The 16,288-nt window shown below is 36.3% G+C and overlaps 1 protein-coding gene across 2 annotated transcripts in view; it reads left to right on the top strand.

Moving 5' to 3' along the window:
- The window catches only part of LOC131686760 (uncharacterized peptidase C1-like protein F26E4.3), a 205,449-nt gene that overhangs the window by 150,317 nt on the left and 38,844 nt on the right, over positions 1-16,288 (top strand). Inside the window, exon 1 of one of the 2 annotated variants that reach the window (XM_058970729.1) lies at positions 11,004-11,337. The exons of the other annotated variant lie outside the window; for it this stretch is intronic. The gene's annotated coding sequence lies outside the window, so the exon portion shown is untranslated. Of the gene's footprint in view, positions 1-11,003; positions 11,338-16,288 lie in introns of those variants that run through there. 2 annotated transcript variants of the gene reach the window in all.

The following is a 16,288-nucleotide window of genomic DNA, read 5'->3' as shown; positions in this document are numbered from 1 at the left end:
AAATAAACCCACTCTAAAAAAAATTAAAACTCGCTTAGAATTTATTACTCTTGTTAAAATCTAAGATTTAATTGTTTTATAAAAAATAGACACTATACTTCGTAAAATAAGATAAAATTTCGGTTTTTGTGGTTTTTGTACCCAAAAACCGAACAATATACTCAAAAAACCTGTTTTAATCCACCTAGCGGTGCAATTGTGCCTTTCTCATTTCTCTAAACTATGGCACGGAGGCTTTTTATGTTCAACATAATTGTGGAAATGTCCATTACATTCTTAGTACACTTTGCACTTATACACAATGGCATGCCAGCCACGAACTTGATGAGCTACGTGTCGACGGTGAAACACTTGAAACAAAAAAATATCATACTTCATTAGCCTAATCAGCATTAGATCAATGTTATCTGCTTGCTAACTCATTTTGTCATGCGGGGGTGGGTATGTGAGGAGGGCGAAAGTCCCATGAACGAACGACTCCCCAGCTTAAATTGGTATGCTTTGTGATATAGTGGTGGTTTAAAGATGATGGGGTTGAAAGGGAGGGGTATAAAGGCTGGATGGGGTGGTGGTCTGAAGGGTGATTTAAGGAGATTTTTAAAGGAGGGGAGTGAACATAAGGGGGGGGGGGGTGTAATCCCTCTCCGTAAACCATCAACTACGCCCCTGTTAAAATCCAGAAACCTTATGCGAGTCGAAAAAAAATTTGGATTAGGTTGACGTTTTTCAGAGTGATTGCTTAACCTTTCTATATGAGAAAGGCAAAAATGTGCCAAAATCCAAAAAAGTGAATCGTCGTCAAATTTTTTTCGAGTTTGCATCAAATCTCGACGTTTCATGCACCTTGAACACATTTAGCATCAAAAATAAAAATTCTATTTTTAATTTTTCCTATAGTTTATATTAGAAATTTCTGTGTGGCCGCACTCTGAAACCCGTAATTCCGGAACCAGAATTCCGATCGATCCAAAATTCAATAGCAGCCGATGGGAAGGTTGCACCTTTCATTTGAGACTAAGTTTGGGCAAATCGGTCCAGCCATCTCTGAGAAAAATGAGTGACATTATTTGACACATACGCACATACATACACACACACACATACACACACACATACACACATACACACACACATACATACATACACACACACATACAGACTTTTTCCGATCTCGACGAACTGAGTCGAATGGGATATGACACTCGGCCCTCCGGGCCGGGATTAGGTTGACGTTTTTCTGAGTGATTGCATAACCTTTCTATATGAGAAAGGCAAAATCCAAAAAAGTGAATCTTCGTCAAATTTTTTTTCGTGTTTGCATCAAATCTCGACGTTTTATGCACCTTGAATACATTTAGCATCAAAAATAAAAATTCTATTTTTAATTTTTCCTATAGTTTTTATGAGAAATTTCTGTGTGGCCGCACTCTGAAACCCGTAATTCCGGAACCAGAATTCCGATCGATCCAAAATTCAATAGCAGCCGATGGGAAGGTTGCACCTTTCATTTGAGACTAAGTTTGGGCAAATCGGTCCAGCCATCTCTGAGAAAAATGAGTGACATTATTTGACACATACGCACATACATACACACACACACACATACACACACATACATACACACATACACACACACATACAGACTTTTTCCGATCTCGACGAACTGAGTCGAATGGGATATGACACTCGGCCCTCCGGGCCGGGATTAGGTTGACGTTTTTCAGAGTGATTGCATAACCTTTCTATATGAGAAAGGCAAAACAAATCAGTATTTTATAAGTTATAAGCCAAAATTCATTTCAATTTTAAGGATTCGGTAGACTATTCTGGCCAAATATTCCACAAAAAAGTTTCGAGTGATCAAAGCCACCCCGGTTTACGGTACTCCTTTTTATTGTTCATATTATTTTTTTTTACATTTTATAGAAAGATTATGCAATTGCTCCAAAAACCGACTTTCTAACCGAGGACCGGAGTTATTTACCATTCGACTCAGTTCGTCGAGATCGGAAAATGTCTGTGTATGTATGTGTGTCAACAAAAAGTTCACATCGTTTTCTCAGAGATAGCTTAACCGATTTTCACAAACAGTCGCAAATGAAAGGTACAACGTTTTCATCGGCTTCTATTGAATTTTGTGTGGGTTTGACTTCTAGTTCCGGAATTACAGGATGATGAGTACGATCACGCAGAAAATATCGATTTCATCGGATACTGCGACGAATGCATAAAGGTGATTTTTTTTTCAAAAATGCGACCACAAATACTTGGATTTATAGTACTAAGTCACTAACAGTCATTCAAAGTCTCTTTGACCACATTGGCCACCATAGCCGGATCCGGCGGCCCAGGCGGATGTATCCAAACTTAGAATAACAATTACATCGGTGTCTCCGAGATGGCTAGACCGTATGGACCAAACTTAAATGAAAGCTTTTACTACCTCGTAAACTGCTATTAAATTTAATTCTGATCCGACTTACGGTTCCGGTGTTGCGGGTTGTGGCATTCTGATTCAATACGATACCTCGATGAAGGTAAAAAGGTAAAAATTTCGCTAAAATGAATATATGTCTATGTGTCAATCCACTCGTCGCTGTTGTGCTGTCTTATGACAAGCGCCATTTAGCACATCTCTAGAAAAACGATTTTTATAGTTTGGGATCGAATATCTTGAAACTTATACACGGTATAAACAATTCAAAGAAGACAATTGATTCTTCTATCAACTCTGTATTAATATCTCAAATATTACGAAGATCGGTTGACTATGTTGCGAGTTTTTACTATAAATGTAAACAAAAGTCGCACTCACACGTGTCATAGGGTGCTTACAGAGTGGCCGCGAGAAGCTGAGCTGGGGCTGGTACTGACATTAGAGTGTGAGATGCGAGAAACCTGCTCGCAGCATATCAAATGGAACCTGTCAGAGTAAAAGCAGGCAGTCGGCGCCGATCCGCTCGGCTTTCACTCTGACATCATCCCTTTGGTTTGCAGCAAGCAGGTTTCTCGCATCTCGCACTCTAATGTCAATTTCAGCCCCGGCTCAGCTTCTCGCCGCCACTCTGTAAGCACCCATAGATGTGTATTGATGACAATATTAGTATGACGTGTCATAATCGTGCATAGAAAATTATCCAAAGAAAAAAATTATCAATTTTAAACTTATATTCATATCTTTGGCTTTATTTGGTCTATAAACAATCAGTGAGATGCATTTTGAGGGAAATGAGTCAGGGAATCTGAAAAAAAATAGTTTTTTTGGTTAAAGTGTTGCCAAATATGCTATATTTCCAGTTTAAAACTTAAACTGCATTTTTCCCACAATTCGCGTATTTTTGTTTTGAAAATGATTATGCCACTGTGTTTCTCAGATAGTTTCACACATAAAAACATCTTACACATAAAGACAACTTGAGCCAATTCCCAGAGACACCATTTGAAGCAAAAAAAGACGATTTTCACAAACTTAGTCCTACATGAAAGACATATAATTGCCATCGATGTCGATAAAATTTCATGCGGCACAGTAATACAGGGTGTTTGGTTCATGATTAAGAACCTCTCGAGGGATGATTGACTGTCATATTTGGAGAAAAAAATCGTTCTACACATACCGTCAAATCTCAACCGTTACAGAGTTATTGAACTTTTTGTGTAAAAAACTTATTTATCTTAAAATACCTCTAACTCAAAAACTATACTTCGTATTTTAAACCTTTTAGTTCCATTGGAAAGGTGAGAAAATTTTCTATTGAATGGTGTTCTCATATATTTCAGTTAATTAGTTCTAATTACCTGTAAGTTGTCAAGGTGTTAAAAGTTGGCGTTTTTGATGAGGTTTTTGTTAATTTTCTCGAAATAATGAATTATGATTATAGCAATATCTATTATCCAAAGGATGGGTTTAGGACGATTCATAATTTGCTCTTCAACATCATATTCCTATCTCTTCTCGTTTCTTTGTAATTTCATTACTAAACTTTTCCTGTAATCGACTTGCAAGTGTTTAAAAGTCTCTAATCTAAAAAATATGCTTTATATCGTTATTTCCAAGGCTTCATTAGAAAGCTGAGAAAATTTTCTTTCGATTTATGTACAAATATCCTTTAGTTAAGTGTACTGAATGGCTTTTTACTAGTAAAGTAACTCAAAATTAGCGTTTTTGGAGAGTTTTGTAATTATTCTAATTACTATTCAACTAAATTTATCCTAATTATTGTTCATTTGGTGTCACTTAACATTCTCTATGACTTGTTGTTTGACAGTTTATCCCTATCGCTTTTCATTTCACTGCAATTTAATAGTTAACACCTCACCACAATTGTAGTGGATTCGAAATCGTTGTTTTTGCATATGAAGCGAGGTGATAAAAATGATTTGGCTTCGAAACTAAAAGAGATAATTGAATGGAGTCAAAGAATTGTAAAACTTGCTGAGATGCATTATTTCGATGATAATAATGGTAATGTTTATTATTGACTTTTTTAAGTAAATTTACGAAAATGCTAAAAATCACATTAACTTTAAACTAATTCACTTAGAAAAAATACTAAATACACTTAACTGAAAGGTATTGATATATTTTTCTCTGCAAATTTTTTCTGACTTTCGAATAAAAATAAGAAAAGGTATAATAAGTGCCATACTTTTTCAATTAGAGCTAGTATTAGTGAAAATGAGATAAAAATATCAAAGTTCAATAACCCAAACTCATGAAAACAAAAAAAAAAGATAAGTGTATCATGTCAAAGAACAAATTATGCAGCTCTTCAAGACAAACAATCTCTATTATCAACATGGTGATGTTAACTATTAAGATTTTCGCGAAATGAACGAAAAATCGATCGAAATTGTTAAATTTTAAGTAAATTGCTGTGAAAAGGGTACTAAACCTCATTAGCTGAAACATGTGAATTTTCTTTCACCTTTTCAATGGATCTAAAGGATTGGAAATACAAGCTATACTTTTTGAGTTAGAGATATTTTAAGACGACTAAGTTTTTAACACAAAAAGTTCAATAACTTAGTAACGGTTGAGACTTGATGGTATGTAAAGAACGTTTTTTTCTCCAAATAAGGCAGTCAATCATCCCTCGAGAGGTTCTTAACCATGAACCAAACACCCTGTATGGTTCCGGAAATATAGCCCGAAGCTTCCGGTCACATATGAAATTCGTACATAAGCCGGAACCATTTTTTTTCTTAAGAGGTCCGCATGAAATTTCAGAAATCGAATTTTCGTGCTTTCGAAAATGCATGAAACGACTAGATTATGCTGAAAAAATGTTCGGCTGCTATTACTTTTATGTCAATCTGAATCCGTTTTCGGAGTTACGACTTTAACCCTCAAAAAGGCCCGGCTAGTTACTGTTCTCTAGTTTCAATGAACTTGTAATTTGAAATACAAAAGATCGAATGATTCCGGGGCTTCGATTCTCTCACTGATAAAACGACAAAAATGAGGCTTACGATTTCGTTGGGTCTTAGCAGTGATGCTTCTTGAAATCACAATTATAGCTTGCCTTTTTGAGGGTTAAGAGTGCGATCACACATATAAACTGATACCACTATTACATTCTAGATCACTAATGACACCCCCAAGTCGGTTTGACATTGGCCGCACCTACCACGGTTCCTGAGTTCATAGAAGTAGGAAAATTTAAAAATCGAATTTATATTTTTAATTGAAATCTCGAAAAAAAACCTGTTTTAATCCACCTAGCGGTGCAATTGTGCCTTTCTCATTTCTCTAAACTATGGCTCGGTGGCAGGTTATGTTCAACATAATTGTGGAAATGTCCATTACATTCTTAGTACACTTTGCACTTATACACAATGGCTTGCCAGCCACGAACTTGATGAGCTACGTGTCGACGGTGAAACACTTGAAACAAAAAAATATCATACTTCATTAGCCTAATCAGCATTAGACCAATGTTATCTGCTTGCTAACTCATTTTGTCATGCGGAGGAGGGTGAAAGTCCCACGAACGAACGACTCCCCAGCTTAATTTGGTATGCTTTGTGATATAGTGGTGGTTTCAAAATGATGGGGTTGAGAGGGAGAGGGGGGGTATGAGGGCTGGATGGAGTGGTGGTCTGAGAGGTGATTTAAGGGGATTTTAAAGGGAGAGGAGTGACCAGTAGAGAGGGGGAGGGGGGGGGGGTAAATCCTCTCCGTATACCATCAACTAAGCCCCTGTTAAAATCCAGAAACCTTTTACCAGTAAAAAAAAATTGGCCGGGATTAGGTTGACGTTTTTCAGAGTGATTGCATAACCTTTCTATATGAGAAAGGCAAAAAAATTGACAAAATGATTTCTTTTGCCTTTCTCATATAGAAAGGTTATGCAATCACTCTGAAAATCTTCAACCTAATCTTCTTTCGACTGACATAGGATTTATGGATTGAACAAGAGCGTAACTAGGGAAGTAAGGAGGACATCAGGTCCGTGGTTGGCGAGCGTGTGTAGGTGCAAAGTGTATTAAGAATATAATAGACATTTCCACAATTATATTGAATAAAATCGCTCATAAAGTCATAGTTTGAAGAAATGAGAAAGGCACAATTGCACCGCTAGGTGGATTAAAACAGGTTTTTTGATATGCAATCACTCTGAAAATCGTCAATTAAATCCCGTTCGTCGAGGTCGGCAAATGTCTGTATTTGTGTATGCATGTATATGTGTATGTATGTGTGTATGTATGTGTGTATGTATGTGTGTATGTATTTTCTAAGCTCAATCTCTTTTCTCAGAGATTGCTGAACCAAATTGTTGCTTAGTTTCAAATGAACGGTATAACGCTCCCATAAGCTGCTATTGAATTTTTAGTAGATACGACTTCCAGTTCCGGAGTTATGGCTTTAAGAGTGCGACCACACAGATTTTTTTCGACTGACATAAGGTTTCTGGATTTTAACAAGGACGTGCTAAGGGTGTATGAAAAGGGATTACATCCCCCTTCCCTTCACTGGTCACCATCCCTTTTTAATCCCTTTAAATCACCCCTCATTGCAGCCCCCTCAGACAACCACCCCATCCATCACTCATACACCCCCCCCCCCCTCAACCCCATCATCTTTATACCACCGTCACAACACATCTCAAATTGTTCGTGGGTTTTTCACCCTATTCACACACCCACCCTCATATGACACAATTAAGACAACATTGAACTAATGCTGATTAGGCTAATTAAGCATGATATTTTTTTTTGTTTCAATTGTTTCACCGTCGACACGTAGCTCATCAGGTTCGTGGCTGGCCAGCCATTGTGTGTAGGTGCAAAGTGTACTAAAAATGTACTAGATATTTCTTCAATTGAAACCAACATAGCCAGCCATGGAACCATAGTTTGGAGGAATGAGAAAGGCACAATTGCACCACGGATCATGTATAAAATTTCTTTACGCTCGTCCAGGACATGCCGCAGACTCAGGTGATTCGCATTTCAAATGCCAAAATATCCTAACTCCTGCGGTAGCAGACAAAAGGTTAAGTCGCCAGGAAACTTTAAGCTTGCTCATATGACCCTACACCACGCTTTTCTAAACTTTCTACCTTCAACTCCTTGCTCCCCCTTGAGTACTGTGGCTCTTAATACTGTAAAATATTGCACACCTTCCAGTCTCTTGCTAATTAAATGTTGTTACAACATAAACAAGTCATGTAGATAAATTTTATGCCCAAAGCTGCAATATGGTTAACTGCGCGGAACTTCAGTTAATCGAAAACTACTGAGCAATTACGAAGCAGCAGCTAAAAAAATCAGATGTGACTAACAATGAAATGAAAATGTAATGAAAGTAGAAGAAAGTTGGGGCAAAAGTTACAGATACTACTGTGTTAAAGTTTATGAGTGTAATTCAAAACTGTTGTTAATTATTATGTATCACAAACTGTATTTGTTTTCGTTATATGAGTAACGAATTAATGTTTGACCACGCTTTCTAGGTAGTACGATAATTTCGTGGACAAGCTTTAGGTCTAAAACTAAAAAATATATTATACACTAGAAGTACATATGATATAAACTATTTCGACGCAACATAAGTGCTCGTTGACACTCTCTACTGAAACATGAATCTCTATTTTGTCCTGTTAAGTCCAAACCCTTTAATCGGTTCCATCAGATTCAAATTAAAAAACTGAATCAACCCAATATTAGAATTTTGAACAAAAAACGCAACAGACTCTCAAAAGTGTAAAAGATTGGTGTATCAATAGAGATTGCTTTTAAGTATGGTATGATTTGACCGACTATTAACTATTCTCTTTGTATGAAACGAGTCTCGATAGCAGGGGCGGATCCAGAGGGGGTCTGAAATTTGGATTTTGAAATGCTCATTGTACAATACGTAATACATAATAGCCCCGTTTAATGAAAATCAGTTTTGGTGGTCGAATTTGGTTTGGAATGATGTAGAGTTTGGAATTAATTTAAAATAGAAACTACAGTCTACTTTCTACTTCTGCCGCAGTCAGACGTACAAGTGATCAACAGGCCTCTCGATCTAGTGTGCATTGTCTCGAGAACAAAGGAAACATCGGATTATTCTTGTCATCATGAGTAAAGTTGACGAAAAAGCTCTACTCCGACCCAACGCTGCGGTCGTTGACTTTAAATTTTGTTTAAAACGACCGAGTTTTAGTGAAGTGGAATTCCTTCTGAGGGTAAAAATGCAACTTAGACTTACGGAAGTGTTGTACCTTCAGTATCATCATCTTCGCAATGCAGTGTTAATATCATTCAACACGTTAGCACAAGCCGAGCGTTTCGTTTTGAAGAACAACTTATAACACGTGGTTGAAAGTGACAACGTTGGAATTAAGATTCCCGTATATATTGAGAATGATTATACAGATGTAAGGTTATATGACCTATCACCTCGTAGCCCTCCTGAGCCAATTGCAAAATGCATGTCGCAATACGGAGAAGTAGAATCCGTTACACCTGATACTTGGAGAAACTTCTTCCCGGGTACTCCTAACGGCGTTTTTGTAGTGAGGATGCGGGTTGAAAGACCTATACCCTCCTACTTGACAATAAAACTCAAAACTCACGGAACTACAATTATGCAAACTACGCTATGCACCCATGAGGGGCAAACTCCTACGTGCAAGTATTGTAATCAGACAGCTCATCATAGACAACCTTGCACGGAAGATGCAGAGGAAGACGCATCTCAACCGACTGCCAACTCATCTACGGCAAACCAACGCAAAACAGAGTTTTCAATACCAATGCCTGAACCACAGCAGTTGCACAGACCATAATGACAACCACAAAAGAAGCATCCAGTACCGCAAAATTAACTGTAAGCAACATTGGCAAGGATAACAATAACAGTGACGGATTTACGCTGGTCAACAATAAGTGCAAAAAAAAGGGAAAAACATCTGATCACGGACACCAAGACGGCTTCGATCTGGACGTGAAAAATAAAAAAAGAATTAAATGACCCCCCAGATGCAGATTGCCAGCAAACCCCGCGAAAGAAGGTCTCCGCTCGCAATAAAAAGTTGCGCGCACGAGATCCAATATTATAATAATATTTGTTTATATTTTTATTGTTACATTTGGAAACATAAAAGATCCACGGCTCCGTTAAGCTACCGCTATGAGCCGTGTCAAACAAACGAATTATAAAAAAAATAGAAACTAATTTAAAATTTCTCAAAAAGTTAAAATTTTTCGGGGGGAGTCCGGACCCTCAAGATCCTCCCCCTGGATCCGCCACTGCTCGATAGAAGTTTCTAGAATACCAAATTTAAATTTTCTAAACCGTTAATGAAGTATATTTTTTAAATGCCCGTTATGCGACTATGATAATGTACCAACTCATTTATCCATTGCAAGGGCAACGACATGAACTTTTTCGCGGTACTGAAACCGTCAGCTTCTTCCTAACAGCTTCAAGACCAGTCGGCAAATGACGGAAACAACCCGTTTATGCAAATGACGAATCAGCGAAAAATGTAGCCATTTAAGCCGCAACAGTAACAATCCTATCAGCAGTTGTGACGGAGAAAAAAAAATTTCTCGGCCCACGCCAGATGCTGTTTGCCACCTCACAACTTTTTTCTATCCCGAATGATCCAATTCTGAAAGCGCGTGTTCACTACATCATCGATGACGCCACTGACTGGCGGTGAGCGAATATGCATATTTGAATGAAATTGAGTCACCCTCGAGTGGGTTATAAATACGTTATCAATGAAAATGTTTTGATCAATCGGCCCAGAATAAAGTATGATTAAATGTTTCCCAGAAGCGGAATTATACCCAGAAGCGAATACACAATATAAACGAGAACTGAGTAGCAAATTATAGGCTTCATTCAGCGTGCCAATGGTATTTATGACTCCTAATTTGACAAATTGCTTGCGTTTCGCAATTCCAGAAAAATCCTTGTAACCACCGTATCCCCAACAGCAGCCGAATTGTCTGAGGTCACCGTCTGCCGAACGAACGGTCTCCAATAACAACCAATTTGGGAGATTTATTACCACCGCACCAACCACCAAGCCCGTACCAAGTGCCATCTTCGACCAATCACTCACCCAGTCCCCGGCAATCAATCAAAGTTAGATCACACTTGCACTCTGCACGGCCGGAATTGATGGAGGGTGGTCTCCGTGGCCGAGGTCAAGCAAAGAGTTCAACCCTCTCTTCTCGTGGCACTGTATTGATTCCGTTCTGCAGCATCAGCAACAGAAATTATGATGACAAATTTCAATTTGATAAACTCTTGCGATGCTAAACGGTTCCACGCCGATGAGGATCAATCAACGAGCGGGGAAAGAGATAGAGAGAGAACGAGAGATCGCGAATACGCGAACGATAGGATTGCATAATTTGCTGACTAAAGCTGGCGGCAAATGTCATTTTTATCGCGCTTAGCCTTAGCGCTTCGCCAGAAGTGTTCTTAGTCATATCAGCCGCCGCCACACGAAAGCCGACGCGGTACGCTGATCTCGTGGCAGTCCTGCAGTCTGCTCCCGAACGGCAACCTGAGTGGATGCGAAAAATTGTTCTAGCTAACAAAACGCGCTTTGCTCCTGTTTATAGTTGATAGTTATAGTCGCGACTCGGAGTGACACTTGGTTGAGCGCGACGGCGTACGACGATTAGCGCGAGTTTTTTTTCGAGCGTTGCTTCGAAGCCAACTGCAGGCAAAAAATAGATTCGCTGTGGTGTGCGATTGTGTGTGCAACAAGAACCAGCGACAGCAGTGTGAAGAAAGTGAGAGTGACAAATTGGTTCTCGACCTGATCCGGCGGGATAGAAGATCTTTCCGGGAGGGAATTTGGTGCAGGGCGAATACCGAAGGTACGACGGTTTGGAAGCGGCTTAGTCAGCCGCATTTTTGTTTTATTTTTTTTTCTTCGCGGTAAGCGTCGAGGGTCATTCGAATGTGGTGAAACATTTGTGCAAACATTTGGTTAGTGAGTAGTTTGTGACGGATTGAATGGAGTTACTACAATCGAGATAGTGTTGGCGAGAGTTTGCGGAAGTTATACTGAGTGCGTTGGAAGGTTAGGGAACCTCGTTTGGAACTATGGAGATGGTTTTTCAGCGCGAGGTTCCTCAGGGTAGTTTTCAAAATTAGTTATTATATCCAGAGAGGCAAAGTACAACTGGCTCACAAGTGATTTTTGTTCATAGCCTTAAATGGAACGTCTGAATGTTTATTATTCTATTGAGGTTTCAGGAGCAATATCGTCACGTGAAATTTTCAGATAGGGTAAGGAGTCTATTAGGGAGGGCGCCGCACTATTTCACTAATCATTTGACCTATAATCGATTGAATGCGTATAAGTTTCTAACAAACTTTTTACTTCGTTACTAAGAAACAGTATGTTAACAAATTATGTTAACAAGCCCGAACCGTGTGTAATTCTCGTGCTTTAGAGGAATGATAACATGAATCGAATGGCCCATTGAAAAATATTTCGGGATAGATTAGAACTTTAAATTGTAAATTTTCAATGGTTCAACAAAATTGGTTCTTATGTTGTAAGGATGTTCGTGGTAATAATTTTGAAGCAGTCAGAACTCTGGGAAACCTCGCTTAATCAATTTCCGGAATATTTTCGGACGATACAAAGATTTCCAATATCATTTAAATTTAAACACTGAATAGCTTTCTCTCCAGGGAACCTCACTCTTTTATAGTGATCGTGCGTTCTAAACGAGGTTCCCTCAGATTCGAAACGCATCATCATATTCATCACATTCATCTGCAAAATCTCAGATAAGCTCTGTCATTGAACCCAATGTTTACACAAATGATCGATTTGTATTGAGTTAATAATCGCTCTTCGGTGCTGTGGAATTTTGAAGGACAACATTATACCAAAAACGGGGGGTCCTTATTTTAGTTTCGATTACACTGTTCGACAAAAAAATGAACTTGTGTGTGCTGTTATCGCATATTATTTTTCGGAAAGTGGAAAGACTATGGTTAAAAATAACGGATTTGTTTTTATTATTTTTGATGTACATTTAAGTGCTTATTTGAATGACGTAATTGGATTTTTCATATTCAAGTTAGGCACTTTTTATATCAAGAATACTGAAATTATTAAAAAGCTGTTTTACGGTCAAAATCACCTAATTTTAAAACCATAAAGTTTGGAGGTTTAGTATCTTCTATAAAGTTTTATAACACAATACAGAGAATCCTTTGAAAAAAAAATTGATGATTCATCGCCCTAGAAGTAATAACGGAAAATCAATTTTCAAAAAAAAAATATTTAGGGACATGAAGGGATCAATAGTACGAAACTCTGAGCACATTTTACAAAATCTCAAAAACTTTTTTTCCATATAATCAATTAATATATAAATACTAGCCAATACCCATCGCGCGTTGCTGCGATGGGTATTGGCTAGTATTTCGGAAGAAATTGTGTGAGGAAAACACAATTTCTTCCGAAACGCCATCTGGCGGGAAGATAATTCCCAATCAATAGCACACAAACACGCTCCATAATAAATGTCTACTATGAGCGAATTTTGACGGCAATCGGTTAAGGTGTTTGGGAGTCCATAAATCATATACATACATTCATCAAACTTTTATATATATATATATATATATATATATATATATATATATATATATATATATATATATATATATATATATATATATATATATATATATATATATATATATATATATATATATATATATATATATATATATATATATATATATATATATATATATATATATATATATATATATATATATATATATATATATATATATATATATATATATATATATATATATATATACAGGGTGTTTGGTTCATGGTTAAGAATCTCTCGGGGGGTGATAGACTGCCATATTTGGAGAAAAAAATTGTTCTACACATACCATCAAATCTCAACCGTTACAGAGTTATTGAACTTTTTGTGTAAAAAACTTATTTGTCTTAAAATACCTCTAACTTTAAAAGTATTCTTTGTATTTTAAATGTTTCAGTTCCATTCGAAAGGTGAGAAAATTTCCTATTGAATGGCGTTCTCATATCTTTTAAGTAGTTAGTTTTAATTACCTTTTAGCTGTAAAGTAGTTAAAAGTTAATGTTTTTGAGGAGGTTTTTGCTAATTTTCTCGAAATAATGAAGTATGATTATAGCAATATCTATTATCCAAAAGTTGGATTTTTAGACGATTCATAATTTGTTCTTGGAAGTCATATTTCTATCTCTTCTCATTTCTTTGTAATTTCATTACTATACTTTTCCTGTAAGCGACTTGCAAGTGCTTAAAAGACTCTAATTTAAAAAATATGCTTTATATCGTTATTTACAAGATTTCATTGGAAAGCTGAGAAAATTTCCTATCAGTGTATGTACAAATATCTTTTAGTTAAGTGTACTAAATGATTTTTTACTAACGAAATAACTCAAAATTTGTGTTTTTGGGGAGTTTTTTAATTATTCTAATTATTAATCAACCAAATTTTGTTGTTACTATTGTTTATTTGATGCCCCTTAATGTTCTCTATAACTTTTTATTTGACACTTTGTCTATATCTCTTTTAATTTTGCTGCTATTTAATAGTTAACACAGCATGAGCTCGCCACAAATGTAGTGGGTTCGAATTCGTTATTTTTGCATATGAAACGATGTGATAAAAACGATTTTGCGTCGAAACCAAAAGAGATAATTGAATGGAGTCAAAGAAAGAACTGTAGAACTTGCTGAGATGCATTATTTCCATGATAATAATGGTGATGTTTATTATTTACTATTTTAAGAAAATTAACGAAAATGCTAATAATAGCACTAACTTTAAACTAATTTACTTTTAAAAGAATACTAAATTCACTTAACTGAAAGGTATTAATACTTTTTCCACTGTAAAATTTTCCTGGCTTTCGAATAAAAATGAAAAAAGTACAATAAGTGCCATAATTTTTCAATTAGAGCTGGTACTAGTGGAAATGAGATAAAAATATCCATGTTGAATAACCCAAAATCATGAAAATAAGAAAAGGTAAGTGTATCATGTCAAAGAATGAATTAAGCAGCACACCAAGACTAACAATCTGAATTATTAAAAGGATGAGGTTAACTATTAGGATTTTCAAGAAATGAACGAAAAATCGTTCAAAATTGTTTAATTTTCAATTAATTACTTTGAAAAGGCTACTTAAACCCATTAGCTGAAACTTGTGAGAGCATCACTCAATGCGAAATTTTCTCACCTTTTGAATGGAACTAAAACATTTAAAATACAAAGTATACTTTTAAAGTTAGAGGTATTTTAAGACAAATAAGTTTTTTACACAAAAAGTTCAATAACTCTGTAACGGTTGAGATTTTATGGTATGTGTAGAACAATTTTTTTCTCCAAATATGGCAGTCTATCACCCCCCGAGAGATTCTTAACCATGAACCAAACACCCTGTATATAGAAGAGATAGATGTATATAGTCTAGGCTCCGAAAATGGCAACCACAGGCGATATTTTTTTAATATATCGTTGCACCAAACTGGTTTTTACGTATGTATGTGTCCTCTAATATTGAATATTACGAATGTCGAAACCAAAAAATGTTTATGTCTGTCATTTATTAAAACTTGTTGAAGCTTCTTGCATGACCTCAAAAAGACTAAAAGACCGTAGGAAAGGTGAAAAGGGTAATAAAATCGATATTTCCAACTTGAACCACATTTTTCCATCGTAGTTTAATTTAAATTTGATAATATTGCTTGAAGATTTGAGATGAAAGTGGATTAATGCTGTCTTTTGAAAAGGGTCAAACTTTTTTCACCATTTTTTTTCAAATAGCTGTAGTCTAAAAATGACAAATCCTACAAAAAATGTTGTAGGAGTGATTTTCACAAAATTAGTCAAATTTTTGAATAAAAATATTGAAAAAAAATCTTCATCGACTCCTACATTGAAAAAGATCGATTTTAAAAATTTAATGTCGATTAACCAAAAAAAACTATCTTTGATATGGATGAAATTTAATTAATAATTAGTAAGATAGCATTTTGAAGTATGTTTCTAAATTTCTTAGTATTTGCCAGTCATAAATAGAGTTTTCTTACATAATATTGATACTAAATGTCATTTCGGAGCACAATGCTCTAAATAATTTTTTCCAAAATATTTAAATTAATTCTCTGGTTAAAATGACACATGAGACATTTGGAGTACCTAGAAGGGATGGAAATTCCTTGTTTTATCTCCAATTACTATGACTTTGTGTCAGAGTTTTCCCGAGCTGCTATATTTGGCAACCTCTCAAGAGAAAAATTTAAACCATTACAAGTAAACTCATCTGCATATAGTTTTGGAAGCAGTCGAAGATTTCCCTACATGGAAATAATCAGAGTCACACTCCTGAGTCAAGTTAGCATAATTTTTAGTATTTCTGTAAAAGAATTCTAAGAGCGTTTTCAAGGGAATGCTTGATATTCCTCGAACGCTTTTTGCACGCGGAGCATCGTTATATGGACTCTCCTGCCAAAGGTTACCTGACACGAGTTTTGAGAGGATACATCATTTCGTCCCGTCTAATGCAATTGCCATTCAGAATCTTCGCTCGCCGAAATAAGGGGTCCTTGATGCAACCAATCCTGTGCTTCAGTAAATACACGCATGACAAACTCGCATGGGGGACTACACCGTCGATCTCAACTTTGTGAGTGGGCATGTAGACGTGGTAGTCCTTCATAAACGACAGAATGTCACAATTCTTAACTTAACTGTGAAAAAAAACTGTCACCGCTGAATATTTTTGTGTCA

This window comes from Topomyia yanbarensis, chromosome 3 (genome assembly GCF_030247195.1).
Source record: "Topomyia yanbarensis strain Yona2022 chromosome 3, ASM3024719v1, whole genome shotgun sequence".
Lineage (NCBI taxonomy): Eukaryota > Metazoa > Arthropoda > Insecta > Diptera > Culicidae > Topomyia > Topomyia yanbarensis.
The sequence above is the reverse complement of the archived record's forward strand: the minus strand, read 5'-3'. Positions and strand labels throughout refer to the sequence as shown.